The 27,497-nt window shown below is 40.0% G+C and overlaps 1 long non-coding RNA gene across 3 annotated transcripts; it reads right to left on the reverse strand.

Moving 5' to 3' along the window:
• Window positions 1-1,479: 1,479 nt before the first annotated feature.
• On the reverse strand, window positions 1,480-27,214 carry LOC107198294. Of its 3 annotated transcripts, none has more exons than XR_001518906.3 (8): window positions 24,756-27,214; window positions 24,145-24,248; window positions 22,632-22,699; window positions 20,912-21,019; window positions 20,400-20,531; window positions 16,904-20,246; window positions 5,807-5,885; window positions 1,480-3,213 (listed from the first exon to the last, which is right to left on the reverse strand). It is a non-coding gene; the product is annotated as an uncharacterized LOC107198294 (long non-coding RNA). The 3 variants fall into 3 exon arrangements; XR_004500531.1 differs by lacking the exon at window positions 24,756-27,214 and having other exon boundaries at window positions 1,480-2,339; window positions 3,079-3,213; window positions 24,145-24,747; XR_004500530.1 differs by lacking the exon at window positions 24,756-27,214 and having other exon boundaries at window positions 24,145-24,747.
• Between the last annotated feature and the right edge of the window lie 283 nt (window positions 27,215-27,497).

Raw genomic sequence — 27,497 nt, forward strand, 5'->3', positions numbered from 1 at the left:
ACTTCCCACCCATCTCCCTGGCTATGGTTTCCCTGCTGGAGTTTTTCTCATTGCTCCTTCTGGAAATGATCCGCTACCTCCCGCAGCTCTCCAGCCTCTCTCACCTGTCTATCTGCTCTAGTCACTTTGTCTGGTTCCTGTGACCATCTCACAACTCCTGTGGGCCACACATTTCCACCTTTAAGTTTCATTGCTGGATACAGCAAAAAAAGTGAGAACTGAGAAAAACTTTGGGCAGAGTTGTGAATGCTTTGATCCTGTTTGTGCAAAAAGTGTGAGCCCAGCTGCACAAGCTGCTTTCTGCAGTGTGACTGTGAGTGTGTGAATCTGCTAATCCTAACTCTGCCTGCATCAAAGGCTGGGTTTATTTTCATTACAGCGCTATTTTTCCTCCCCTTAGTCTCCTTCCCATCTATCCTTGCACAGTAGTAGCGGGCACACTTTAAGCCCAACAGAACAGTGTCGATAGTAACAGAGATTCGTGCTGGCTGGAATGGCAGTGGGCTAGTGACACGAGGGCATAAGAAGTTCACTATTTGTGGGGTTTTTTTTGAGTTTTTTTATATCCGAAAGTAATTTGGAGATGTAGAACTTTTTCTTCTTTGATACAGCTCTAAAGAGATGTAAAACTGCAATGAAACAGGTAAAATATTGCTGTAAATAGTTTTGATAACATTTTGAAAGGAAGTTTTAAATCGTAATTTAAGGCCTCTTTTATGAGATATGAACATCACTGCCATTATTGGCACTAAGTTTGGATTGGACAAGATGGCTTAGAGTGGCATGAATTTTAGGGCTAAAATTAGTGGGAAGTATTTTTAGAGATGTCACACTGACAGTAGTTTTCCTCTGGGATTGTTACACACATGCACCTGTTACCTGTTGCTACCACTACAAAACTCAGTAATGACCAAGTAGCAATGAAATGAAGCATTCTGCCTAGCTCCAATCTTTCTTCCCTACTCTTCTGGTTTTTGCCCCATAAAAGAGGTGATTGGAAGACCATCTGATTTTCATGTAGGACACCTTCCAAATTCTGCTTAAAAAGTTGCAATCACAGTGGTTCCTTTACCTCTGTGCTCTCTGTTATGAAAGCTGTGAATTCACCCTGCACAGAGTGAGATGAATGCAGAGGGTGAAAACAGAAGGAACTGGTGCTTCCAGTCATAGAGGTAGTCAGCTACTTTTTGACTTCCACATAGCCAGTGATGTGGCTTCCATGTAGCCAGTGGTGTGGGCACCTCAGCAAAATGATTGCACCAAATAATGTAGTGTCGTGCTCTTGGATCAGCAAGATCCATTCTAAGGCAAATACAGGGATAAAAATGTGTTAGGCAGGTAATAGAAAACTTTAATCCTCAAAAAGAAAACTGTAACTCCTCAATCCCAGTGAGGAATCCTCTTTCCCCTTCTGCTTACTCAGGCACTGTAATCAGCTTAGGCAATTACTGTACAAATATAAATCAGTGATGCAACATGTATGGCACTTGATATTTATTTATGCAGAGGAACATGTCACTAAGAAAAAATTACAACTGCTTAGTCTAATTGCATATTATGCAGATTGCAGGAGCCTAAAAAGTACAATTGGGTTTGAATTCCCTGCAAAATACAGAAGGATGCCCTATCATAGCATGCCCATGGTTTGCTACCAGAGAGAGGTGCTTTCTGCTTCTCCAAAATGAGCTGCTGGCCTTTTTGATTGTTAGGAGAAATTGATGGTCCATGGAATCCCCACCAAGGTTTTGGCAAAGCAGGACTATGGAAAGGTAACACCAAGTGGCACAGCGGGGGATGTAGTATTAAAATACTTCCATTTGGGACAATAGAATATGCACTTGTTTCTCATCTACACTACATAGATCAATCTCACTTGTTAATTTAGTGATTGCATAGGTTAGTGGATGCCAGTGATCTTCAAATTTAAAAGAAAGAGCAAATAAGTGCTTTTGAAATTCATTTATCTAGGCAAGAAAGACAAAAGACACAGAGACATTCTAACACTGTAAGGTATTGAACAATCTACATGGTTTGATATCCACATTGTTTCAATATTCCAAAGGTGAAGGGGGCTTGGATTCCAACACAAACCAGCCACCATCTGTCTATTAAATAGGAAACCTTTTTAATGACAATGGGTGGTAGCAAGGATGCTGAAAGCTTTTCCAAGACTACCAGCTTGTGCATCAGTTCAGCTAGGTTTTTATGTAAAATCATCTAATGGACCTTCTTTATTTATTTTACTTTATTTTATTTATAGAATTCTGGTTTTCCTACCAACAAATCTGGAGTTGAGAAAGGAAGAAAATGGGAACTGTTCTGATTCCTCTTCTTTGTTCCTGTCAGGAGAAAAAGGAGATGACAAAAATGAAACCTTAGTATAATATAGATAATAGGTAGAGAATAGATGATTCCATCTATTGTGTGTTGGATTTTTTTCTCCAGGCTTACTATATCCTACCAAATCAAGAATTCTTTCTCTGGGGTAAAAAATAAAAAAAATAAAAAATGTTAAAAAATATTATGTCTCTCTTTAAGAAGATTTTCCAAACATTAAGTATCACAAAACTGGTTGATGATTCACAAATGGAAATTATTTTTCAATTTAGGCCAAAATTTGCTGCTGCAATGTTGGTAAGATGATGCACTAAAACTAAATCCCTCTATATGAAAGTGATCAGACCAGAACACCTATATTTAAACATTTATTATAGGAGTATCTAGACTGGGTCTCATATGTTAGTGATGCAGATATAAGCAAACAATTTTTTCCACTTGAAACACAGTATATTAGCCTTTCTAATTAATTTGTAATATTGTTAGAAGATGGTCCTTATGACATGTGAACCAAGCATACCTGATCCTAAATAAATACTTCTGCTGTGTAAAAGCAGAGGGTACTGAAATTGCAAAGAATGTAAGTTCTGAGATTTTTGTTTTTGTTGTTATTGTTATATTTAACTATTAAAGAAACACTTTTCTCATTTACAGCTCAGTTTTATGCTACATGTAATTCCATGTTTTTTTGTGAGAAGTGTTCTAAAAACCTCTAACCAAAAGGAGAAGAAACATACTTACATGGCCACAGGATGATTATCTTGCACCAGTTTGCAGATAATTTCATACCTAGAGACCATAGCAAAGGTAAGAAGGCCAGGCTTTATTGGGGATGTATAAACGCTCGCTCGCGGTGAGAGACTTCTCCAGGGTCAGCTGTTCAAGTACAAGCAATTTATTATAAGGGTAAAAGGAGGGGAGACCCGTGTTCACCACCAGCCTCAGCGTCCACGTGGTCCAGGGGAGGGGAGAGAGCACAGGTAGAGCAGGGGAGGTGAGGTTGGAAGGGGGAGGGAGGGAGTAAGAGCGACAGAGGGAAAGAGGGTAAAACCAGAGGGAGAGATCAGGGAGGATGAGAGGGGTAGGAGCAGGGAGAGGGGGCTGAGAGTTAAGAGTGGGGGAGAGGGGTAAGGGGGAGGGGTTCAGAGGTAAGAGGTAAGAGCTAAGAGTTAAGAGTTAAGAGAGCGAAGTCCTTGTTACAATCCAATATATCTTTTTCTATCGTGAATATTCTAATTCTTAGTAACCAATCACCATGAGACACACCCACTAAAGAATTTACATACAACCTATGAGCTTCCCTATATTAACATACAGTGTTGCATTTTATACTCTACAGAGCTTTACAAGTTCTTTCTTTGCTTCTTTACTTTTGGACTCTTCTTATCAGCAGAAGGACATTGTTTCATCAACAGGGATTCTCCTCTAGCAGGCTAGGCTATTGTTCTTTGATTAACCAGTACTCAGTATCCTATAACTCAAAGCAGGCTTTCATTTCTACTTTGATTCTAGCCTTCATATTTTCACAAACTAGTGCCAAACAATCACATTCATAAGGTTTCTCTGTTTCACCTTCTCCAAGAAGGTTTGAACACCAGCTACATCCTGCAGCCCCCAGACAAGCCAAACTCCAATCCATCATATCACTACTGTGTTTTGTACTAAAACAGAACCCATGAGTCAAAATCAGAATTGAATGTCACTGACTGTACAAAATAAAAAGTAAAATGCTGGCTCCTACCCTATTCTGTAGATGGTCTACATTTATGATATGTTTTCATCTCAGGCAACGGGGCTGTGGTATCCAGACTGTTTTTGCCTTCACTGGATGGCTTGTGCAAAGTGACACTTTTCTGGGCGTTCCTTTTCATGCTTTTCTCTTCCTGCATGCTTTTTTCTCCTCAGTGCCCACCTGACTGCAGGAACAGGGACAGGTTATGCTGCAGTTGACACTTTTCACTCTAAACTATGTTTAGCCTATTTATACTTGGGACATTGACTAGTGCTGGGCTTTCTCCCAGCTAAACCTGAACAGCCTCTAGATATTAACACTGTGCTTTGGGTTTTCCATGTTCTAAAAGCAATACTAAAATGTTGTTGAACTTGCTGTGCTGCTGTTCCTAAATGCATGGCTCTGTCCCATCTTTGTCTGTCTGACTGGAGTAGCAAGAGCAGACTGGCTTCACTTGCAGGTTCTCACTGGTAAGTACATCATTATTATTATTAATACCAGAGCAGCAGTATTTTTTCATCATTATAACTGTTAGATTCACATCATCATCCTTTCACCCTTTCTACATTAAAAATAACAACAAACCTGAAATGAGTCTGTCAAGAATAGTAGGCTCCTCCACTGTTACCACAAGGGAGAACTGGGATACCATGTAGTCCGAAGGTAAGGAAATACAGTAATTTATTTGATGCTTTTAATGATCTTCTCCTGGTAGTTTTAAAAATTTATTTCTCTGTTTTTCATGTGAAAGTCACAGGATTTTTAGCATCACTTGCCACACTTTTATGTATTTTCTGGGTCTAAAGATTATTGTTTTATTAATGAGACAACTCTTACTATGAAATGTGAAACTTGTGCACGGTGTAGACAGTAGGATGAAAAACTGGCATCGAGATAGTGTATATTTATATAATAAATTTTTGGTTTCTAAGGACACCTTGTAAAAATGCAGTTTTTATAAAATTTTCCACAAATTATCTTGAGGCAAATATGGAGTAATCATGTGTTGAAAAAATGAAATGTAGAAACAGCTCTGGACAAGTACAGTCTGTATTACTTTGGAAGTTGCAACATGTAAATCCTTAAAGTGCATCTTTGAAATATAATGATACATAAATTCCTAGTCTAGGTCTCATCAGTACAAAGATGCTTGTTGGCATGGGAGTAAACATTTTGGAGATATGGAACTTCTTTCTTTTCCTCTTTGCCTGGTTGAAGTGAAACACAGCACTAAAAATGCTGTGGAGATCTGAGCTCAACTTTGAGAATTCCAGAAGGCCTTTGGTCACCACAACAGCCTGTCACTTTTTTGTCATGTTGGAGTCTGGCTAGAAAACAAGAATTTTGTCTATGAAAACATTCATAATGTCTTTTATTTCTATATTGACCAGATAGTTTATTTCACAATTAAGTGTAAAACTGCAGTTTCCAATAAAAGCAGGAAAGAGTAGTGAGATGATCCCACAACAACCAGATCTTTAGAAGCACTGGTATTTCCAGGCATGGGAAAAAGCTGGATCAGCTTCCCCATGTGGCTTCAGCTCCAGCATCTGCCTGCAACCCCATCCGAGCCACAGCCTCTCTCCTGCAGCCCAGCCCAGACAACTTCTGATTATTCTCTAAAATAGAGTATCTCCAGCAGAAAAGTGAGGACAAAGAATTGCTCCACAGTGAGACACCTTCCAGGGTAGTGGGAAAACTCTTTTGCTCTCAAAGAATCTGACTGGTATGACTTACCTTCTCCTTCCACAAAATTGCCCTGGCCCAGGTTCTCCACATCTGTGTTCTTGTTGCTGTTGTCAAAACCATGCTATTCCTGGAAAATATTCAGTTTAACCAACTGTCATTTTTAGATGGAAGAAACCTTTCCTCAGAAATGCATCTACCTGCTGTACTGAACACATACTCACTCCTGTACACAACCTTGTTGCTTCCGAAGGATTCTTCATAGCAGCTGGTTTTTGTGAAACCCTCATCCTGTCCTGATACCCCATGATTTTAATTGGGGAAAATAGTAGCACAAAACTGAGGAGGGCTGTTATGAATTCTTTGAGACATTTAAGCTGTCACTCAGATATCAGACCCTACAAACACAAAGCTACTGCAAACATCAAGGTGGCCAACTAACAAAAAAAAGCAGTTTAAAAAATAAATTGGCATTTTTTCTTCAGTTTTCTCAGAATTAGTAGTGCTGATGACATGTCTGCCAGCTTTACAGAAACAGGAAACTTCTAACACTTGTCCATGGAAATTTTTATAGAATTCTTTTTATTTAAATAGAAGCATATGACAAATGACTATCATAATTTAAAATATTGCTGTCTTTATGCAAACACAGAGCAAAGCTTGCTGATGCCTTGACTGATTTGACAGAGGCATATCCAGCTAGGAGAGGACTTCAAATGAAAAAAGAGGATAGGAGAGGTGTCCATTTCCATTAGACACTGTGTTGTCAAGAATCCTTTCTCCCTTTGGAGCAGTACTAGGGCTGAGTGGAGCACAGATGCCTACAAACCAGCCCCAAATGGGGAGCTCTGCAGATGCAGGCTGATCTCCTGCCTCCCTGCCAAGCACACTACAGTTTCAGAGAGGTGTCCCTGGGAGGGCAGGAAGGGCTGGCAGGGTAAGAGCGGCAATTTAGCCTGCTTTAACAGTCTTTTCACAGAATCGCTTGGTAATTACAGAAAATGTGTTCTGATTGAGTATTTATATTTTAATTGGATTTATCCAGGAAAATAATTTTGGATTTGGTTTGACAAGGTTTCAATTGCAAAACAAGCTTTGCGACTGTAATAATCAAGTCAGCCTGTTAGGAGAATGACAGTCTATTTTGCCACAGTAGGACTTTTTTGTTGGTAGACTGAAGTGCCAAAATAAGCAGAAATTATGTGCTTATTCTCTAGGGCAAAGTATGGAGCAGTGTGTCTTCAATCCACCCTTTGAGGGCCTCACAAAATCATATAGGAGTAAGCTTTATCAGAAGCTCCTTGCAGCTGAGAGGTCAGCATGAGAACTCTCCATGCTTGGGTCCATGGAGCAGGCAGTCATTCTCTCCAGCTGCAGCTCATCTGTGTGGGAAAGCTTAGGCACAGCATCTTCCTCCACTAGGTGCTTAGGAATTCATCTATCCATACTCATGATGACCTTTTGGAAGAGGGTGTGTAATACTCTCACTTCTGAACTTCTGAAGTTGGGGCAGAGAGGCTGGAAAAGTGCTCAGTGGAAAAAGACCTGAGGCTGCTGTCTGACAGTGACTGAATATGAGCCAGGGTGTGCCCAGGAAGGCCAATGGCATCCTGGCCTGGCTCAGCAATAGTGTGGCCAGCAGGAGCAGGGCAAGGATTGTCCCCCTGTCCTGGGCACTGGTGAGGCCACACCTGGAGTGCTGTGTCCAGTTCTGGGCCCTGACTGCAGGAAAGACACTGAGGGGCTGGAGTGAGTGCAGAGAAGGGCAGGGGAGCTGGGGCAGGGTCTGGAGCACAAGTGCTGTGAGGAGCAGCTGAGGGAGCTGAGGGTGTTTAGCCTGTGAAAAAGGAGGTGTAGGGAGGGTCTTATGACTCCCTACACCTGCCTGAAAGGAGGCTGTAGCCAGGTGGAGTCAGGCTCTTCTCCCAGGTAGCCAGCGTCAGGACAAGGGCACAGAGTCTCAAGCTGCACCAGGGGACATTTAGTTGGATGTCAGGAAAAATTTCTTTATGGAAGGGTTTGTTAACCACTGTCATGAGCTGCTCAGGGAAGTGGTGGTCGCCACACCCAGCAGTGTTCAAGAAATGACTCGACATGCCACTTAGTGTTATGGTTTACTTGAAAGGGTAGTGTTTGGTCAAAGGTTGGACTCAATTATCTTGTAAGTCTTTTCCAACACTAATGGATCTATGAAAGCTGTAGAACAAGAGTCTGTGAGTGTCCCAACAGGAAATAATGCTGCCCATGACACTAAAGGTTAAATAACATAACTGCTGCTCTACCATGTTAAGACCTTATGTAAGCACTTATAGTGGGAATGTTCGCAGATTAAAAAAGGTCTTTGCCAAGGTCCCAAGCTTAACTAAGAAGGAGTAGTCCTGTTAACTTCACAAGTTTACTTGCTAAATACATACCACTCTTACGAAGCAAGTGGTAAATTATTTAACCTGAAACAAATTAGAAAATACTAAGGAGATTGATAGGTGAGGAGACCATTAAAAGATGAAAAGGGATCACAGAGTTTGTTTTGTTTTGAAAATTTGTTTGATTACTCTTTACAAGGTCACAGAATGGAAGATATTCTCTTCATTTTATTTTTTTTTGTTGTTAAAAGTAATCCAACCCTTTCCTAGCTTTCATTTTAGCAGGCAGAATAAGACAATTTAAGAAAATGTCTGATCAGCCATTTCCCTTCTGAAGAGTGGCTACTGTACATCCCTGGAACACTGCCTCTGGAGCACAACCCTGCAGTCTGCTCACTTTCCTGAGACACTCCTGGTGGTGCAGATACATCTGAGGTCATCTGGAAAGCTTCTGCCACTAAACCTGACAGTCTTTTGGAGATATCTGTGCTCCTTCAGCCTATACTGGATAAGCAACAGCTAGAAAACAAAACCTTCTTCTTCAGAAGCTTAGGTGCCAATGTGAAATAAAAATAAGAGGGGGAGCATGATGACTTCTATTTAAATCATGGTTGCAGCTCCTCATAACTTTCTGTCTACAGGGATGTTCAAAAAAATTCATTTTTTTTTTTATTATTATACAGTAAACTCTAGGTCTTCAGCACAGAGGTAGAAATAGAGAGAAATAGAGAAGTTAGCACTCAGCCCAACAGCAGAGTGCCTTCAGCATGTCCCATGAATTTTGTAGTTACTTCAGTTGAATATTCAGTCTTTGAAAACTGGATTTATGTATATGCAATAACAATTGTTCACACAAGCATTTCACAATGACTGCTAAAAGCCCTGCAGTCTGCTTTTTACCTTGTTTATCTGCAGTCAGGTGTTTAGCACTCTTAAGCCAGAGAGGTGCTATATCCAGATATTTCTGCCAAAAACATGCCCTAGAGAAAAGATTTTGTTGAGGATTTTTTTTCCTCTGTTAAAATTTTCTCTTTCAGGTCAGTAAAGAGCAGGGATGTTACTTGCTGGTGTTAGTCCATTCTATTCCTTCTCCATCACTAGCTGCTCACAGGCTATCACATTCTTCCCACGTCGAGAGTGGAATATGTTTTTGATGAACAGGGCATTATAAAGATATTTAATAGTTTGTTCTAACTCAGTGAGAAACAGTGTATCAGATCACTTATTTCACTAAGGTGTGAGCCTTGAACCAACTAAATCAATGATATAGGAAAAGAATATTAACTTAGGTTTCTAAAGAAGCAGACAAATCAGTTGAAATTAATAGGCACAAAAGAGATATAATTAATTTTCTTACTGCACAATTACTTTCTGTAATTTCTGGGACTTCGTTTGATGCCCACTTTCTCTTGTAGTGAATACTGTCAAGGATGCAATGATAGCAAGGAACTCTTCCACAATATATCCTAGTGGTGCTTTTTTACACCAGGCATACAATTTACTGCATGTAGGTTTTTTAGATTAAAATATGAATTGGGACATTTAAGGCAATATAAGTAAAATGCCCTTCAAGGTAACTAAGACTTCATTTTAACTGAAGATTTACTTTATTATCACAGATTTATTAAAATAATTCTCAGCAAAATTAATTTCCTTCCAAGCAACAAAACACTGAATTAAAAGAAAAGCAATTCTGAATCATATGCTAAGATACCCAGTAGTGCTTAAATTTAATCAGTAAGCATTGCATATAATGAGCCAGTTGTTGAGCTACTCTATTAATGTATCCTTGTTATGGTGGAGTTAGTCTGAATTAAATGCAAACTACCAAGAAGGAACTAGCCATTTAATCAGCTCTGTTAAGACATTAGTCTTTTTAACCTAATACTAATGAAAGTTGCTACATAGTGATGAAAAGATATCTGTTAGTGAAGACACAAACTTCATGTAAAAGACTGAGAAATCTGTTTTACTACACATGTCCAAACAGCAGGTAAATTTTCTTCAGTATTGTCTTAACCTAACCAATCTATATAGAAAACAAAACAAACAAAAGGATGGAGTCATCACTTGAATGAGTGACTCTGCCAAACTAACACTGAAGAAATCTTATTAATTTAACATTGTTGACATGGGCTGAGTGACAAAGCAGCTTGCAAAACAGAGTGAGCGAAACAGAAAATTTTAAAATGCTCTAAGCTTTAAATAAAACATAAAACCACTTTGTGTGTATGTGTGCGTGGGGAGGACCATTACACACAAGTCAGTGTTTGATATATGGCACATAATTACGGGAAGTAAGTAGAAGGTGCCATGATACCTGTCAATTATCAGCAGGCAGAAAATGAAGATAACATACATAATTCATCAGCATACTGCCTTTTGTTGTTAAGCCAACTGATTTGGCTCCATATCATAACTGCTTATTTAAAACAAGACATTTAAATTCAAATGAAATACTGCTACATTTTCAAAATGTGTTATTATTATTATTTCAAAATCAGTTATTATACTGATCCAGATGCATGTATATGCATTTCTAAATGTTAGCAAGGAAGACTACAACTACTTTAAAATTGCTCTTAAAAAGGTATACAGGTCAATTCAGATTAATTTCTGTAGCATTTAACTCTGCCTGCTTGAAGTCAGATGCATCTTTAGAAAAAAGCCATCTAGAGAAGGGATACCAGTATATACAGATATTATGTGGAGGGTTTTCATGCTTTTTTTATGTCAAAGAATGTCCTAATTTAAGATTAAAAAAAAACCCAAAACAACCCAATAGCTACCAAAAAAAGAAAAAAAAATTAAAAAAAGAGAATTACCTGGGTATAAAGAGACAACAATTTGACATTTGGAGGGGGGCAGACCTGAACGATGATATAAATTTGTGTATGGTACAGAAAACATAAAGAAGAAACTTACAGATTTTATTTATTATTTCAGAATACAAGAAGGAGAAGACTCATTGTGAAATCGAGAGAATATCAAAGAGATAGGAGAAAACTCATCAAGGGAAATAAAAGCAGGGTGTTCACTGATGGTTTACTTCCACAAGATGAATGGGAGTAAAAATCTCTGTTGCATTAGCAGGATTTCTACAAAGGTTAAACTTTAAGAGTGATGAATGCATTCACACTCATACATAAAGGGAGCCATGGATGTTTGCATTGTGTATAAAACTCTGAAGTTCCACTGTGTACCACAGCTGGTACATCTGAGCATTTCATGCAGAGGAGGCTGTCAGCCCTTGCCTGTGCTGAGTTTGATTCTAGACAGGTAGATGTACTGTGCAGCTAGAAAGCAGTACACCTTCTGTTACTGCTATACAGGCATAAAAAATTTCCAACAAGCAAACTGTTTTTCATACAGAAAAATATTTCTCTAGGTAGAATAACAACATCTAATAAATCAGATGACATGAAGAAACACATGACATGAAAGTAATTTGAAAAGAAGAAAGGTAGTGAAATGGGCATAGGATCTGTGATTTCTATGTAGACTGCAGTTAACCAAAGACCCTCACTGGCAGCCTGGCCCTGGCCTGGAACATTTTCTGAGTTTTTGCATTTCTGTTACTGGCCTGAATGAGACCTTGATCAAGAATGGTCTCTCTCACAGCTGACAGGGAAATTCTATTAATTCAGCTAAGGGAAATGTTTTGGGTTAACTTTTCAAAAGACTGTTGATGACACTAGCAAAACAAGAAGAAATTGATTATATAAAAAACAAGAAGCAATTAATTATATAACAAAAAGGACAACAGTGTGAAAAACTGGCTTTCTGGGAGAGGCTGACTCCTATCCCCATCTGTGAAGGTTCCCCTGGAGCTCAGGTACTTTCTCTCAGCTACTATGGTGTTTATCCTTGCTGTGTGGGTTCTGGAGTCAACTGGTTACTCCATGGCTGGGGTATCCTTTGTCCAAACTTGAGGAGGCGTTTCAGGTACTGCACCTCACTCTATATTTTATCATCCAAACTCACCTCTGACATAAGATGCAGTCTACTTATTCTAGCAAATGCAAAACTGAAAATCCATACTCAATATAAGATTCTGGATATGGTGCTTTGGGAGTTGCAAAGAAATTAAAATTAATTTGTCATCATGTAAAATAAACAAAATATTGCCATGTTTGTGTTCAACACACAACATACATTATTTATCTATCCATTGCATTGGATACGCATGCAATGCATCCAGTAGCATTGTAAAAAGCAACATATTTTGAAGCACACGTGAAATAAAGAGTCACTTCTCATAAGCAGGTAAAAGTGTATTCAAATATATGTGCTGCATAAACAAAATATTTATTATACTCACAAATTATCTGTATACCCTAAATGTAAAAAATTACTATAGTGCTGATTACTTCCCCTGAGTACAGATAAAACAGTGCCAAAGGGCAGAACAGTACCAGACTAGTTCAATCACACCTCAGGCTTCCCTCAGGGGCACTGAAAGGATGATCTCAATACATCCATTTTCTTTGCTGCACTTCCTCTCACCCTCAGTGACCATTTTATGCACTTGGCCACCACGTGTGAACAAGACGTCAGAGCTGTAAAGCAGCTGCAATTCAGGAAGAGCAGAGAACCTTGTTCCTCTGTAGTAAGACAGAGTCACCCAAACATGTGGACAGTGATCAAATAGCAGTGACAGTAAAGATATGGGGAGGGCAAGAAAGGAAAGGATAGGAGAAATCTGAGGACATCCTTGCTGAAGTTTTGCCACCAAAATAGAGACAGCTGGGTAATTTCCATCATGCTTCTGTTTGTACCTCCAAAAGCCTTCTGAAGAGAGAACACATTTGGTTTTTCTGGGTGGTGCAGCTACAGCTCTTCTCCAAAACAACCAACCCGGGACCTTCTTAACAAGTCCCATGACTGTAGCAGAACTTCACACATATTGCCATAATATTTGTTCCAATTTGTGATTTTGAGCACCTAGTTTCCTTTGATTGGTAGGTCATAACTACTCATTCTTGTTTACACATTTCTAGGAAAATTTGAGAATGGAGGAAAATGCAAAAATGTTTCTTCTGACGTCCACCCAGCATCACTGCCATTATTAGAAGTCTGTGTTTTAGTACTGGCTAGAAATAAAGTGCATGGTAGTGTGTTAAACAAAGGGGATGTTGCAGGGCAAACATGAAACAACCAGCCCAATAGACATAAAAGATGACCTTAGGGTAGCAGGAAAAAAAAAGAATCTCCTTAATTCCAGCATTCTGTCATTTATCAATGCTTCTACCTAATGCTTAACAGGAAAATATGCTTTAACGTCTAGATGAATATAAAATCTTTGCAAGACAAAAAGAGAATCAGAGAAGTGATTTCTGAGAAAGAAGCTGGAATAATTTTTTTTCTTTTCTTGCTGACCTGTTATGAATGAGTTTAGAGCAGGGACAGAAACTTCTGTTGTTCAGTAAAAGTACCTCATGGGGTATCAGTCATGGAGTATGCCTGAGCCAGAACCAAATGTGATTTACAGTAAAGATGGTGTTTATTGCCACTAAAAGAAAAAAACAATGACTGCATATAAATTTTAAAGTAAGGGGGGAAATTTGATACTTTGTGGCACAGAGTTCTTTATAGGCACCACTGCATAACATACCCTGGGCATATAAAAATGGCAATTTGTTCTGTGTGGACAGCTAAAAAAAACGGTAAATAAAAGGACATATTTTCTTCAAACTTTATTCATAGTGTCTCATTATGGAACAGAATCACAGATTGGTTTGGAAGGGATATTAAAGGTCATCAAGTTCTAGCCCCCCTGCCAATGGACAGGGATGCAGACCACTATATCGGTTGCTCCAAGTGCCATCCAATTCAGACCTGAACACTTCCAGGAAAGAGGAATTCATAACAGGTCACCACCTTGCAACTTGTTTTAATGCCTCACCCCCCTCACTGTGAAGAATATCTTTGTAACATTTAATAGAAACCTGTGCAGTATTGTCTGGGGTAGAGTTAATTTTCTTCACAGTAGCTGGTATGAGGCTGTGTTTTGGAATTGTGCTGAACATAGAGTTCATAACATAGAGATATTTTTGTTATTACTTAGCAGGGTTTACACAGAGTCAAGGCCTTTTCTGATTCTTGTACTACCACACTGGTGAGAGGACTGGGAGTGCCTGGGAGGTTGGCAGGAGACACAGCCAGGACAGATGACTCCAACTGACCAAAGCGATATTCCAGACCATCTGATATCATGCTCAGTGTATAAAGTGGTAGAAGGAGGAGGGAGAGGGACATTTGAAGTGATGGAGTTTGTCTTCCCAAATCAAAGTGTGTCTGATTGGGTCCTGCTCTCCTGGAGACGGCTGAACTCCTGCCTGCGCATGGGAAGCAGTGAATTCATAACTTGTTTTGTTTTGATTTGCTTTGCTTCCATGTGTGGCTTTTACTTTCCCTGTTAAATAGTCTGAACCTCAACCCACAAGTTTCCCAGCTTTTACCCTTATAATTCTCTCCCTGATCTCACTGCTGGGGCAGTGAGAAAACAGCATGGCTGCCAGCTGGGGTTAAACCACAACAAAACCCTTTGAATTGTAGCTTAAACCTCATTCCCCCTTGCCCTATCATTATCTACCTTTGTAAAAACAATCTCTCTGGCACTCCTGTAGCCCCCTTTAGGCACTAGAAGGTGCTGTAAGGTATTTCTGAAGCCTTTCCTCCTCCAGGCTGAACAACATCAACTTTCTCAGCCTTTCCTCATAGAAGAGGTGCTCCATCCTTCAGATCATCTTTGTGGCTCTCCTCTGAACCCAGTCCAACAGGTCACAGAATAAACAGGACAGGCTAAACTGAGTTGGAAGGGACTCACAAAGATCATTGAGTTCAACTCCCGTCCCTGCATAGCACCAACCCAAGAGTGGCACCATGTCCCTGAGAGCTTTGTCCAAACTTTTCTTGAGCTCCGTCAGGCTTGCTGCTGTGACCACTTCCCTGGGTAGCCTATTCAGTGCCCAACCACCCTCTGGATGAAGAACATCTTTTTAATACCCAGCCTAAACCTCCCCTGCCACAACTTCATGCTGTTCCCTCAGTCCTGTCACTGCTCACTATAGAGATCAGGGCTTGCCTCTCTTCTTACCCTATAGAGGAAGTTGTAACTGCAGTGAGGTTTCCCCTCAGTCTCCTCCAGGCTGACCAAGTGACCTCAGCTGCTCCTCATATGGCTTTCCCTCAAAGCCTTTCACCATCTTTGTCACTCTCCTTTGAACTCTCTCTAATAATTTAGTATCTTGTACTGGCACCCAGAACTGCCCCCAGCACTCGAGGTGAGGCTGCCCCAGAGCAGAGCAGAGCGGGACAATCCCCTCCCTTGCCCGGCTGGCGATGCTGTCCCTGATGTCCCCAGGACACAGGTGGCCCTCCAGGCTGCCAGGACACCGCTGGCTCACATTCAACTTGCCATGGACCAGGACTCCCAGGACCCTTTCCATGGCACTGCTCTCCAGCCTCTCACTCCCGTCTGTCTGTACATCCAGGGTTGTCCCATCCCAGGGGAATAACCCAGCACTTTCCCTTACTCTTGAACTTCACAGGCTGGTGGTTGCCCAGCCCTCTGATTTTTCAAGGTCTCTCTGCAGGGCCATCCAGCCCTTGAGGGAGTCAACAGCTCTTCCCAATTTTGTATCACCTGCAAACTTGGTTAGCATCCCTTACAATTCTGCATCCAAGTAATGTATGAAGCTGTTGAAGAGCTCAGGGCCAAGGATGGAACCCTGTGGAACCCTACCAGTGACAGGTTCCCAGTCTGATGTCACCCCAGTCACTGTAACCCCTCTATGCTCAACCATGAGACAGCTGTTCACCTGTCAAATGATGTGTTTGCCCAGCTGTGGGCTGGATATTTTGTCCAGAAGAATTTGGTGTTAGTGACTCCAGAGTTGGATGCAGCTCTGAAGAAATAAGAGATCCATTCCTCTGAATAGGTCCCAGACCATGTCTTCTATGAAACACTAAAAAGTGTTATCATAGTCTTGATGGAAATAGTTTATATCCATGCAATCTCATATTCTTTACAAGTTCAAACTGATACTTTATTCAAACTTAAACTTTGAGTAATGTTCATATGGCTTGAAGATGAACATAGAAACCAAAACTGAAACACATTAAAGTGAAAAACTCAGCTGTCTAAAAATTGCATATATGTAATATATGTAATGTTGGTAGTCAGTATAAAGGTAACTGTAGCTTCTAACAGAGCCAAACTCACATGCTTTGCTGATAAGAGTGTGGGCTTTTGGGTCTTCCTGAAAAAGTTGCTGTAAAAGACTATGGCAGACTCTGTTCAACTTTAATTTTTGTCAAAATGATGGACATAATCCCACTTACTCAGATGCAAGGCAAAGGACTTTTAATCTCATGTATGTGGGGTGTGCTGGCAGTTGCGTAACATGTATTAAGATAGCTAGATTCAGACAGTTACTTATCATTTATCAAATTAGTTAAAAGTAGCAACTGCTTTTGTTAAAGAGTTTTCAGATGCAGAATCTCAGATGGCATAAATCATCAAACCATTGAAGTATACTGAAACTACGATAATTTACATCAGATGACAATGAAAATTAAATTGCCATTGGAGATACAGACTTACTAAAGGAATATTAAATGAGAAATGTTGCCTAGTGGATATAGCAAACTGTCTGGAAAAACATTTGATGTGATTGTGTCAGTCAGTCCATATGTTAAAAGAAAGGTGTGATAGTCTGAGGAATACCTGACAACTTGTGGATATGATTTAATTGCAATTTAAAGTGCAAATTAGACTTACCATTTTGTAGCAGGAACAAGATTGTATCTGTGGAGTAGAAACAGACTTCAAGACCACCTCAGCGAGGAATACTTTCAGTCTAGAAGAGCAGTTAGGCTTCTACTCTGGTGTGTATCCCAGGAAAACATCATCTCAAGTCAAAGAGACTTAGGCTCTTTCAGAAGAGGAACCTCCTTCAGTCTAAAGGCAGGAAGTAAAACTGGAGAAAGGAGGATGGAAAAGGCTTTGCCTCCTTTCCCCAAAACCACAGATAAAATGGTTTTTCTTCTGATGCCCATAAAAAAAGAGGATATGATGGTCAAGTGCAGTTGTGAATAGACCAGCAAATGTCCTGCTGCTTTGCAAGGTTTCTCCTTGTGACTTTATTGCAACACAAAGAATAGCATCTGAGATGCAAGACTTTAGTAGGAGAAGGTAAAATTCAGCCTGGAGGTGTGAAATACTAAGCTATCAACTCATAATGTTGTACTTCGGAACCTCCTGTGTCAGTGAGAGTGGTCTGGCAGAGTTTTTGCCAGGGAGGAGACACATAGATGTAAAATTAAAGATGATTCTTAGAAGCATCTCAATCTTAAAAGCATTTCAATACAGCAATGGAGTTCCCAAGGCATGGAAACATAGGAACACTCACCCCAGAATTTCAGACATAAGACACTGGGAATAATCTGATGATTTCACTTGTCATGCGGGTTTTGTCTGGGGTAGAGTTAATTTTCTTCACAGTAGCTGTTATGGGGCTGTGTTTTGGAATTGTGCTGAACATAGAGTTCATAACAGAGATTTTTTTCTTATTGCTCAGCAGAGCTTACACAGAGCCAAGGCCTTTTCTCCTTTTCATATTGCCATGCTGACAAGGAAGTTAGGAGTGCCTGGGAGGTTAGGAGGAGATGACAGCCAGGACAGGTGACCCCAGCTGAGCAGAGGGATATTCCAGGCCATGTGATATCATGCTCAGTATACAAAGTGGGGGGGAAGAAGGAGGAAAGGGGAACATTTGGAGCGCTGGTATTTGTCTTCCCAAGTCACCATTAGGTGTGATTGGGCCTTGCTCTCCAGGAGATGGCTGAGCACCTGCCTGCCCATGGGAAGCAGTGAATGAATTCCTTGTTTTGCTCTGCTGCATGTGCAGGTTTTGCTTTCCCTGTTAAACTGTCTGTACCTCAACCCATGAGCTCTCTTTTTTATCCTTCTGATTCTCTGCCTGATCCTGCTAGTGGAGCAGTGAGTAAGTAGCTGCCTAATGCTTGGTGGCTGGCTGGGGTTAAGCCACAATGCTTACTATGGATTCCCAGAGTAGTTTAAGTACAATCAAACAGCTACTCTGATGTGAAGATGATTAGGAAGGAGTTAGACATCACAGATACCTTTCAATGAGCCTCAACCGGTGAAACTACAAAGGACGTGCAAGGCAATCTGATTAGAAAAAACTACTTCTAAAAGAGAAAAAAATAACCTCTTCAAATGCAAAATTATGTTTAGGGGCTCAGTGAGAAACTGGCTTCATCTGAACAGAGGCTAAGCTCTGAAGCTACTGATATCAATGGCAACAATGAGCTCAGCTCCCTCCTGGTCAAAGCTGCAATGAGGAGGTCATCAGTCTTACCAATGTGCAAGTGTTACTAGTGACACCACTGTGGTTCTTCCTTCTCTTGACTTCTTCAGATTATGCACTTTATTAGCTTCTTCAACATGGGACAAAAAACCCCATCCTTTTTGATATCTTTTTGTAAATTTATTTTTTTTTAAACAAATCCCTTTTTTACCAGTATCAAAGTAGTTAAAGAAGTCAGGAGACTTGTATAGGATACCAAGGCCAACTTTGTACCAAAGGTCTGTTGACAGGAATTGCTATCATGCATAAGGTTTCAGCCTGGAGAAAATTTAACACAAAAATTCAGATGATCAGTCATAAAGAAAAATGAGTGACAACAGAGAAACAAATATTCAATTCTTGTTAGGGACTACTTGGAATGCCGATCTCATTGAAACATGCTCCTCAACTTATTTTAAATTTCTTATGTAATTATACCCTGTTTTCAAGTTCTTGTCACTACACAGAGGTCCCTTTTGTATAAGTTCATATTCAGGTCAGTTCAGAGAAGCTTCACAGATATCAGAAACAAGACATTTTCCTTCTGCCAATGTGGTTTTGCCCCAAAGAAAGAAAGAAAGCTGAACTAGCTGAACTTTTTTTTGCAAGAAAGCTGAACTAGCCACTGTAAGGGATATTGCATCTTTTATTGCTTGCAGAAAGGAAGTTTTCAGCCAAGGAAGGATGCAATTTTAGTTTTCTGTGCACAAAGAGGGAACTGACTTGCTGTAAATAATGATAAGGTAATGTTGCTAATTACTTCTGCACTTTTTATTCAAAGGACAAAATACCACTTTACAAACAAAAGACGAATTGCACATCAGAAGTTTTGGATAACCTAAAAAAACAAGTGTGAGGATGTACATACCCTTCACTGCATTTAAAATCATACAGACATTCAAGATAAGTAAATAGAGGGTCTTAAACTGTTAATCCAGAATGGTATTCCACCTTCTGGATATGACCACAGACATACAGTGATGCAGAATCGCCGGATAAAATATTAATGCAGAAGACTATTGCTGAGAAAGTGGAATAAACAGAACGAAGGAGTGCTAAAATTCCATGTGTGGCTGGCTCTCTTCCATGGGCATCTTTAGAATAGATTCTTATGCAGCCTGGATTCCTTGCCACACTACACCGTTTAGAAATGATTATGTCCTTTCTTAAACAGCTGCAGCTGCCCTGAAGCTCCATTACAAATAGTAGCCTCCAAAGAGGCAAAAATATGGATCACGAAGTAAACTCATAGAAGAGCTGAAGGAAGAACCAAGACAACTTTTCTCCCCATTAAAGATAAGGCTAGAACAACCATTTTGACCATCCGCTGGGCTGATCTGTTTTGTCATAGAAGTCTCTGTGCTGTCCTGAACTATTGCTGAGTTGAGCTACAATACCTATTTTAAGACAGATAGATACCTCTTGAGGTTAAAACTAGAGTTGGAAAGCCCATTAAAATTTACTTTGTTTCAGTAGTTAATTGATCTGTATTTAGGGAAAATAGTACCAGTCAGTTCCAGTTTGATTTTTTTCAGCTTCTAAAATTCAGCAATCACTTCCTCTTATGTGTGTCAGCTAGATGGCGAAGCCAGATATCAAGTTTCTATTTCATTGCAGATACTTTTGGACTGCAGTCAATACATGGTCTTGCTTGATAAAGAGGAGAAACTTCCTTGTATCGTGCCATGTGAATCAATGACTTTCCTAGCTTTTCTCTCAGCCTTTCCTTTTTAAGTATTCTTGAATCCTAAACTGCAAAAAGCAAATTAAAAAAAAAAAAAAATTCAGTGCATACATATAACTAGTACTGTCTATGCAACCCCTAAAGATTTCTTTTAGTATAGCCAAGAATTACACAAAGCATTTTGACTAAAGCACTGTATTTAAGAGTACATTCATTGTTACCTGTCTTGACAAATCTCTCTGCATCTCTTCATTCCTCCTCCAAATCCCCAAATAATAACTTGTGACCAGAAAAAAAAAAAAGAAGAAAACCACCATTTTCAGTTCTTCTTAGGTCCAGCGAAACACAGATATCTGAAGATGAGAAAGGCAACAGCAGCATTAACTTTGCAATAACATGACTGATGATTAGACTAAGGGAATTGTCAGTAGACTTGGTTTTATTCCCTTTTTAGTTACAGCTGTACAAATACATTTGTATGCTAGGCAGAGAAAGGGTAATGAAGTAGTGATGAATCAAAGGTGTAAGGCATATTCAGAAATACTTTTTTTTTCAAATTTCAAAATTCAATTTCAAAAGTAGAGTCAATTTATACCATGGGAATATTTTAGCATAACTCTGAGATGCCAAAATAAAATTCCATAAGCATGTAACATAACAGAGCACTCTAGAGATGATCAGAGCCAAAATATACAAGGAAATGCAAGACAACAAATTAGAGGCTTACACTCACCTAAAATAAAAGGCTGTTTATTGGAGAAATTCACTTTTAGAACAACTTGTTCAGCTGGCCTTCAATGGCTCCATATTTGGTTGTGTTCTCTGTTCTGAAGATCTAGAACTAGATGGGCACACTAAATGTAAAGGTCATAAATATAAGAGTAAAAAGGACATGCTGATTTCTCTGTTCACAAATGTTTTACTTTAATAGTTACCAACAAAACACTTGTCTGCTTGCCCCAATTTATTAAAGCCATCTGGTGTGTATCAATGACCTATCTTTGTTTATTATATCTCCAATCTTTTGGTTCATCTGTGAGTATCATTAATAATCTTGCACAATGTTGACGAAATTTAAAACAAGCATTAAATAACACATAGCAAAAAATAATTCCTAAAATAACTCCAATATGAATATACTTGCTCAGTTAGGATCCTCCATTTATTGCTCTGGTTTTGGCTCACAGTTACTCAATATTTTAAAATTGAATGTGTTATTTTAAAATTAGTTTTGATGGCTAACACACTACTGAGTTATTGCTGGAATAGAATCTGTTTTCTCATTTTGGGAAATGATACAATTTTGGGATTTCCCCAGATGCCTCAAACACACCAGGGCATTCACAAGCTCTAGTCTTTATGAGTGACTTCAACCACCACAATATTGGTTGGAGGAACAACAAAGCCAGGCACAGGCAATCCAGGAGGCTCCTGTGATGCGCTGATCATAACCTCCTTCTCCAAATGACAGGGGAACCAATGACAGAGGTGCTATGCTGGACTATGTTCTTGCTGACAAGAAGAGACTGGTGGGAAATGTGAAGCTCAAGCACAGCCTGGGAAGTAGTGATCATGAAATGGTGGTATTTGAATGAGGACACACAAGAAGCTCACTACCCTGGTCTCCAGAAGAGCAGACTTTGGCCTCTTCAGACTTTAGTCTGCTTGGCAGAGTACTAGGGCATAGAATCCTGGAGGGAAGAGGGGCCCAAGAAAGCTGGTTAATCTTCAAAGGTCAAGGTCCTCCAAGGCAGGAGCAATGCATCCCAACAAAAAGAAGTTGGACAAAAGTACTGGGAGACCTGCATGGATGAACAACTTGCTCCTAAACAAACCAAACCACAAAAGGAAGCCTACTGAGGATGAAATAAAGGCCAGGTACCCTGGGAAAAATATAGAGATTGTCTGAGCACCCAGAGATCAGGCCAGGTTTTTTACTAGCATCATTTTCATCATTTCATCATCATAACTTAACATTTCCTAAATATACAACATTTACCTATGAGAGTAGCAATGGACATGAATGATGATGAATGACAGCTGTATTTACTGTGTTCTTTGCAGATGTAACTGTCATCAGCACTTCAGTCTCATACGAAGTAGCAAAACATAAAATATTTCAAATTTCCAGACTAGCTGATGTGTTATCCCAAGATGGTATGTTGTAGCAATAAAGAGCTGTCACTGCTCTGAGCATCTGTTGAGAGGGCAGAGTCATCTTAAAGTCTGGCCAACTTTCAGAAGTTAGCTCTGCAGTTCTGAATTTTCCTACACATTTCCTAAACAGTTTGTGTAATATATTTATAAAAACATGTCTGTCCTGCTAAGTGCCAGATAGACACAAAAGAAGAGATAAATTTAAACAAAAAATATAGATGTTAACCACTGATGAAAGTGCATGCAGAGTAACCAGAGAATTATTTTTGTTCATTGCAATTGCAAGCATTACTTACAAAAGCTGGCATGACTCAGTGACAAAGGTGTAGTTATGTTTACTCTGCTTTTTCCAGAAAGCAGTGACCTGTAGAGAGACATGAAGAAGCAAGCTATAATTCAATCAACCTTCATTCTGCCAGACCACAACTTCCTGCATAAAGGATGTCTGCAAGAACATCACAACATGCAACAACGAAAAGTATTTATTAGACTAAGTTTAACTCGGGTAGCAGGGGACTAACTCAGATCTAGAACTTCCTTTTATATTACTCACCTTATTTCCCAATCACCCCAAAAATTTATTTTTTATATGCAGAAAGTAGAACCTTCATCTTGTCTAACAATTGCCATTCTTTACTTTTTTCCCCCAGTAAACTTGGAAAAAAGATTTTGACTATCTTTGCATTACTGCAAATGCAAATTGGGGATACCAGTATCATAAAGTCATCCCAGGACACTGTTGATCATAAAAAGCTAGTAGTATTTGTATTTTTTAGGTATACTTCACACAGAATTATAGCTATTATGTGGTCTGAATTACCACTGGATATTAGTATTTATACCATTACGCTTTCAACTCATCAAAGACCTATATAAATGATACCACAAATATTCTTGCAGAGATCAGCATAAGCTGAACTGGTAAATTTTGCATAATTTTCATGCTGCAGATACTGTGTATTCCCATATAGACTGTAGTCTGAAACATTATTTTTCAGTTCTCAAGCTACTTTTAGACAGTTGCCTTCTGCTTGCTAATTTCAGAATTGCGTTGGCAGATCCTTACAGACCATGTCCTTGATGTTGCCATGGTTATACTCTTCATTTAGTAAACAGTATGGAAGAAACCCTCATTCACTGGCAATAATGCAACTTAGACCAACAATCCCCAGGTGCTCTTAAAGTGGTTACTCTTCATTTACATTTCTTAAACTCTGAGTAAGCAGAGATTGCAGGTTTTGTTTCCAAATAGTCATCTAGAGGACACCATGCCTTCTAAGAGGTGCTCAAAGTAGCAATTTTTCACTCCTAGGACCACCACTGCAGACAAGACAACACATTCTGAGGAAAGGGAAAAAGTTGCCTTCTTCCCCTTAGGAGATGTGGTGACTGTGACTCATGAGTAGCAGGTGGAAGTTGTCACCACAGTATCAATTATTGGAAGAGAAAACTGCAGCTTTTGTAAGGCTCAGAGCTATTTATGGAGGATTTTCCTGATGCAACAATCAATCCAGGGTGAATCCAATTTTCCTGGTGGTAAATACCATTTAGAGGGTGGAGCTGGCAAGGAACTGTGTTTTTGCATTTATCCCTCAAATCATATTCACTTTAGTTCTGCCCTTCCCTTCCTCAGTTATTCCACTCCTCATATCCTAGTGATTTCTTGTTTCCTTTTTAAAGAAAAGACCTCTAGCTTTTCTAGTGAGCTTCAAAACGAGACATTCAATTGCAGCAAGTAAATTTTTGTTTTAAAAAATCAGAGACTTTATGCTTGCAGAGATAAATTGAAAATCAGAGCAGGGTGCAAACCTGGTCATCCAAGTGTGCACATGGTGAACTTTGGTGCCCGGGCTGTTGTCCCAAATGTGGTGAAAACCATGCTCAGGATGTGTTGCTGTTGCTTCTCAGAACCACTGAAACCACAAGAACAAAATTATTTTTGTGCTGTCTGTAACAAAGCTCTCAGAATGATATATTAAAATTACTGACTGGGAAGCAATTCTGGGTTAGGAGAATGTTCTTCTTAGAGATAGTCTTCTGTCTTCTTAGACTGGGTGAACAGTAATGTGACACCAGACCTTTACTACAACTGGAGGAATTCAGAGGCTTAGTATACCTGTCCTTGCCCAGAAGCTCCACTTTTGGAACCACTAGAAAATATATTTTACATGAAACACCAGCAGAGATTTCCACCCCTCCTGCTCATGGATCATAACATCTGTAGGATAACATCTAAGCTTGCAGTCACTGACTCACTATGTCCTGCAGAGTTCAAACCACACCATACACAGCATCTGCATCTATTTCCATGAAGGACCCCAATACAGCCCAGCAGAGGACAGTGTCTAGCAGTAGGACAGCTGTCCCATTAATCCTGCATAATTATTTAAAGCAAAGAAGCATGGGAACATATTAATTACCAAGGGTCCTTTCCTTTTCAGTGGTAAACTGCCAAATTATTGGAACTCCTAATATTCCCCTGGAATAGGCTCAAAGCACTAAGTTTCAGGAAATACAAGACCACATTGTGCCACTATTATTCCAAGTGTCCAAGTGCAGCACAGGTGTATCTCTCAGCTCATCTTAATCCCTGGAACAGAAAAAAAAAAAAAAGAAAAGAAAAAAAGAAAAAAAAAAGAAGCTTTCCCTTTCTATTCAAAACAACTTCAAAAACTAGATGTTATTCAGAGCAACTTCAAAAGTTAGATGTTGTCTTGTCACAGACCAGTAGAAAAAAATTAAATCCCTGCTCTAAGAAAGGTATTCCAGTGAAGCCTTTGAAGGTAGTGAAGTAAAACAAAGTACTGGTTTCTCTGACAAAATTTTACTGCAGGCTCTAACCATAGAATATCTCTACCTTCCAAATTTGATTACAAGGCTTAGCTTGACATATTAGCTCTGGTACAGTTTCCAAGACTGCAGGTCAAGAAGCATATGAAGAAGGAAGGTAAGTGGTTGGAAAATTTACCCATTTTGTCTCTTTAATAGAGACAGAGTGTACAATGGACAGGCAACAGCAAAACACAGTCAAAGGAAGATGGGAAAGAAAAAGAAGAGATAGAAACAGGCAACCAGACAATGAAAATACTTTCAGCTGGGATACAAAATAAAATACAAAGTATATTAATGTCACCCAAAGTATATGTTAGTAAGCTGTGTTTAGCCTTGCAAGCTGACTGCTCTGAATAGATGAAATATTCCACAGCTCAGCCAGTGTTGCAGAGATAGACTGGCAAAACAAGCACACTCTAATCTAATTAGTACTTGGGCTACAAAAGTTCAAGTACTTTCTAAAGTTTTAGGACAAATGCCCAGGTTTTACAAATATAAGGTAAAATCTGTGTTGGGTAAAAAAAAATAAAAGGAAAAAAACCCTTCAGAATGTAAACCCCTTGATTTGGTCCTTATTAACTATTCCTCAGTGTACAGTACCCTTTAACCAAATGAATGACAAGACAGCACAGTGTGATTCTTTTGCGGGACCAAAAAAAGCTGTGTCTCTTAATTTCAAAGGGTGTCTTAACTATACAGAAGCCTTTGTACTTAAAAACTACCTTTTAAGTTTATCTCTGATACAACCTAAGAAAATAGTTGTTTGTAAATCTTGATTGGGTGTTCCAGTCCCCGCAAAGCTAGAGACACGTTTGCAATATTGTTCAAATGCCTGTAAACTAAGAATTTAAGTATCAGTTGGAACCAAATTTTACACAGAGATCATTAAGTAAAAAAAAAAAAAACATAGTCCAGCTCATTTTCCCAGCTTGCTAAATACAGTCACTGGGGAAACAATTAAGAGGAAGCATGTATTGTACCTGAGCTTTTTAAAAGAATGACAGTTGTTAAAGCAGGAACAACCATTATAGTGTTGCTTAGCTATCTCAGCCTTTTCTTTGCCTCCATACTTTCTGCAGGTCGTCAGTTATAATTAATGAAGGCTGAGAAGTTTGCAGAAAATTGGCACCCAAAGAAATCACTGTATATTTAGCTATACTTTTCTCTTCCTAAGACTGCTGCCTAGGCTGTGCTGCTGGGGACAAGGATACAGCACAGCAAGGATCCTACTGAAAGGCACCCCATCTCTACAGCACACAGGCAGGAGCTCCACGTTTTGGCGTATTTAAGATGTTCCCTTTTATGCTCAGCTCTATTGCCATCACACATTAGTCTGGACTCAGACTTCTTACTTAGCCCTAGCTAATTAGGGAAGTCTGGAGATGTCAGAGATGACTGGAGGTTGGCCAGTGTGATGTCCATCCACAAAAAGGGCTGGAAGTCAGATCCAGGCAAGTACAGCCTGTGAGCCTGACCTCAGCACCCAGCAAGACTATGGAATAGATGATCTTAAATATGATCACGTGGTACACACAGAATAACCAATGGATCAGGCCCACACAGAACAGGTTTAGGAAAGGCAGGTCCCACCTGACCAAACTAATCTCTATTTCTGACCAGGTAACCTGCCTAGTGGATGAGGGAAAGGCTGTGGATGTAGCCTACCTGGACTTCAGCAAAGCCTTTGATTCTGTCTCCCACAGTATTCTGAAAAAACTGGCAGCCCATGGAGAGGACAGGTGCACCCTTTGCTGGATTGGCCAGGCCCAGAGGGTGGTGGGGCATGGTGCTAGTAATGGGGCCAGTTCTACTTAACATCTTTCTTGATAATCTGGATGTGAGGGTTGAGTGTATTCTCAGTAAATTCATGGATGACAAGGTGTGTGTAAGTATTGACCTGCTGGAGGGCAGGAAGGCTCTGCAGAGGGATCTGGGCAGGTTGGATCATGGGCTGAGGCCAATGGTGTGAGGTTCAACAAGGCCCAGTGCTGGCTCCTGCCCTTGGGTCACAACAACCCCAGGCAGTGCCACAGGCTGGGGCAGAGTGGCTGGAAAGGACCTGGGGGTGCTGGTGGCAGCAGCTGAACATGAGCCAGGCTGTGCCCAGGTGGCCAAGAAGGCCAATGGCATCCTGGCCTGGCTCAGCAATAGTGTGGCCAGCAGGAGCAGGGCAGGGATTGTCCCCCTGTCCTGGGCACTGGTGGAGCTGCACCTCAAATCCTATTCTGGGCCACTCAATCCAGGAAGGACATTGTGATGCTGGAGCAGGTCCAGAGAAGGGCAGCGGAACTGAGGAAAGGTCTGGAGCATATGTCCTGAATGGCTGAGGG

The sequence above is a fragment of the Parus major genome, chromosome Z (assembly GCF_001522545.3).
Source record: "Parus major isolate Abel chromosome Z, Parus_major1.1, whole genome shotgun sequence".
NCBI lineage: Eukaryota > Metazoa > Chordata > Aves > Passeriformes > Paridae > Parus > Parus major.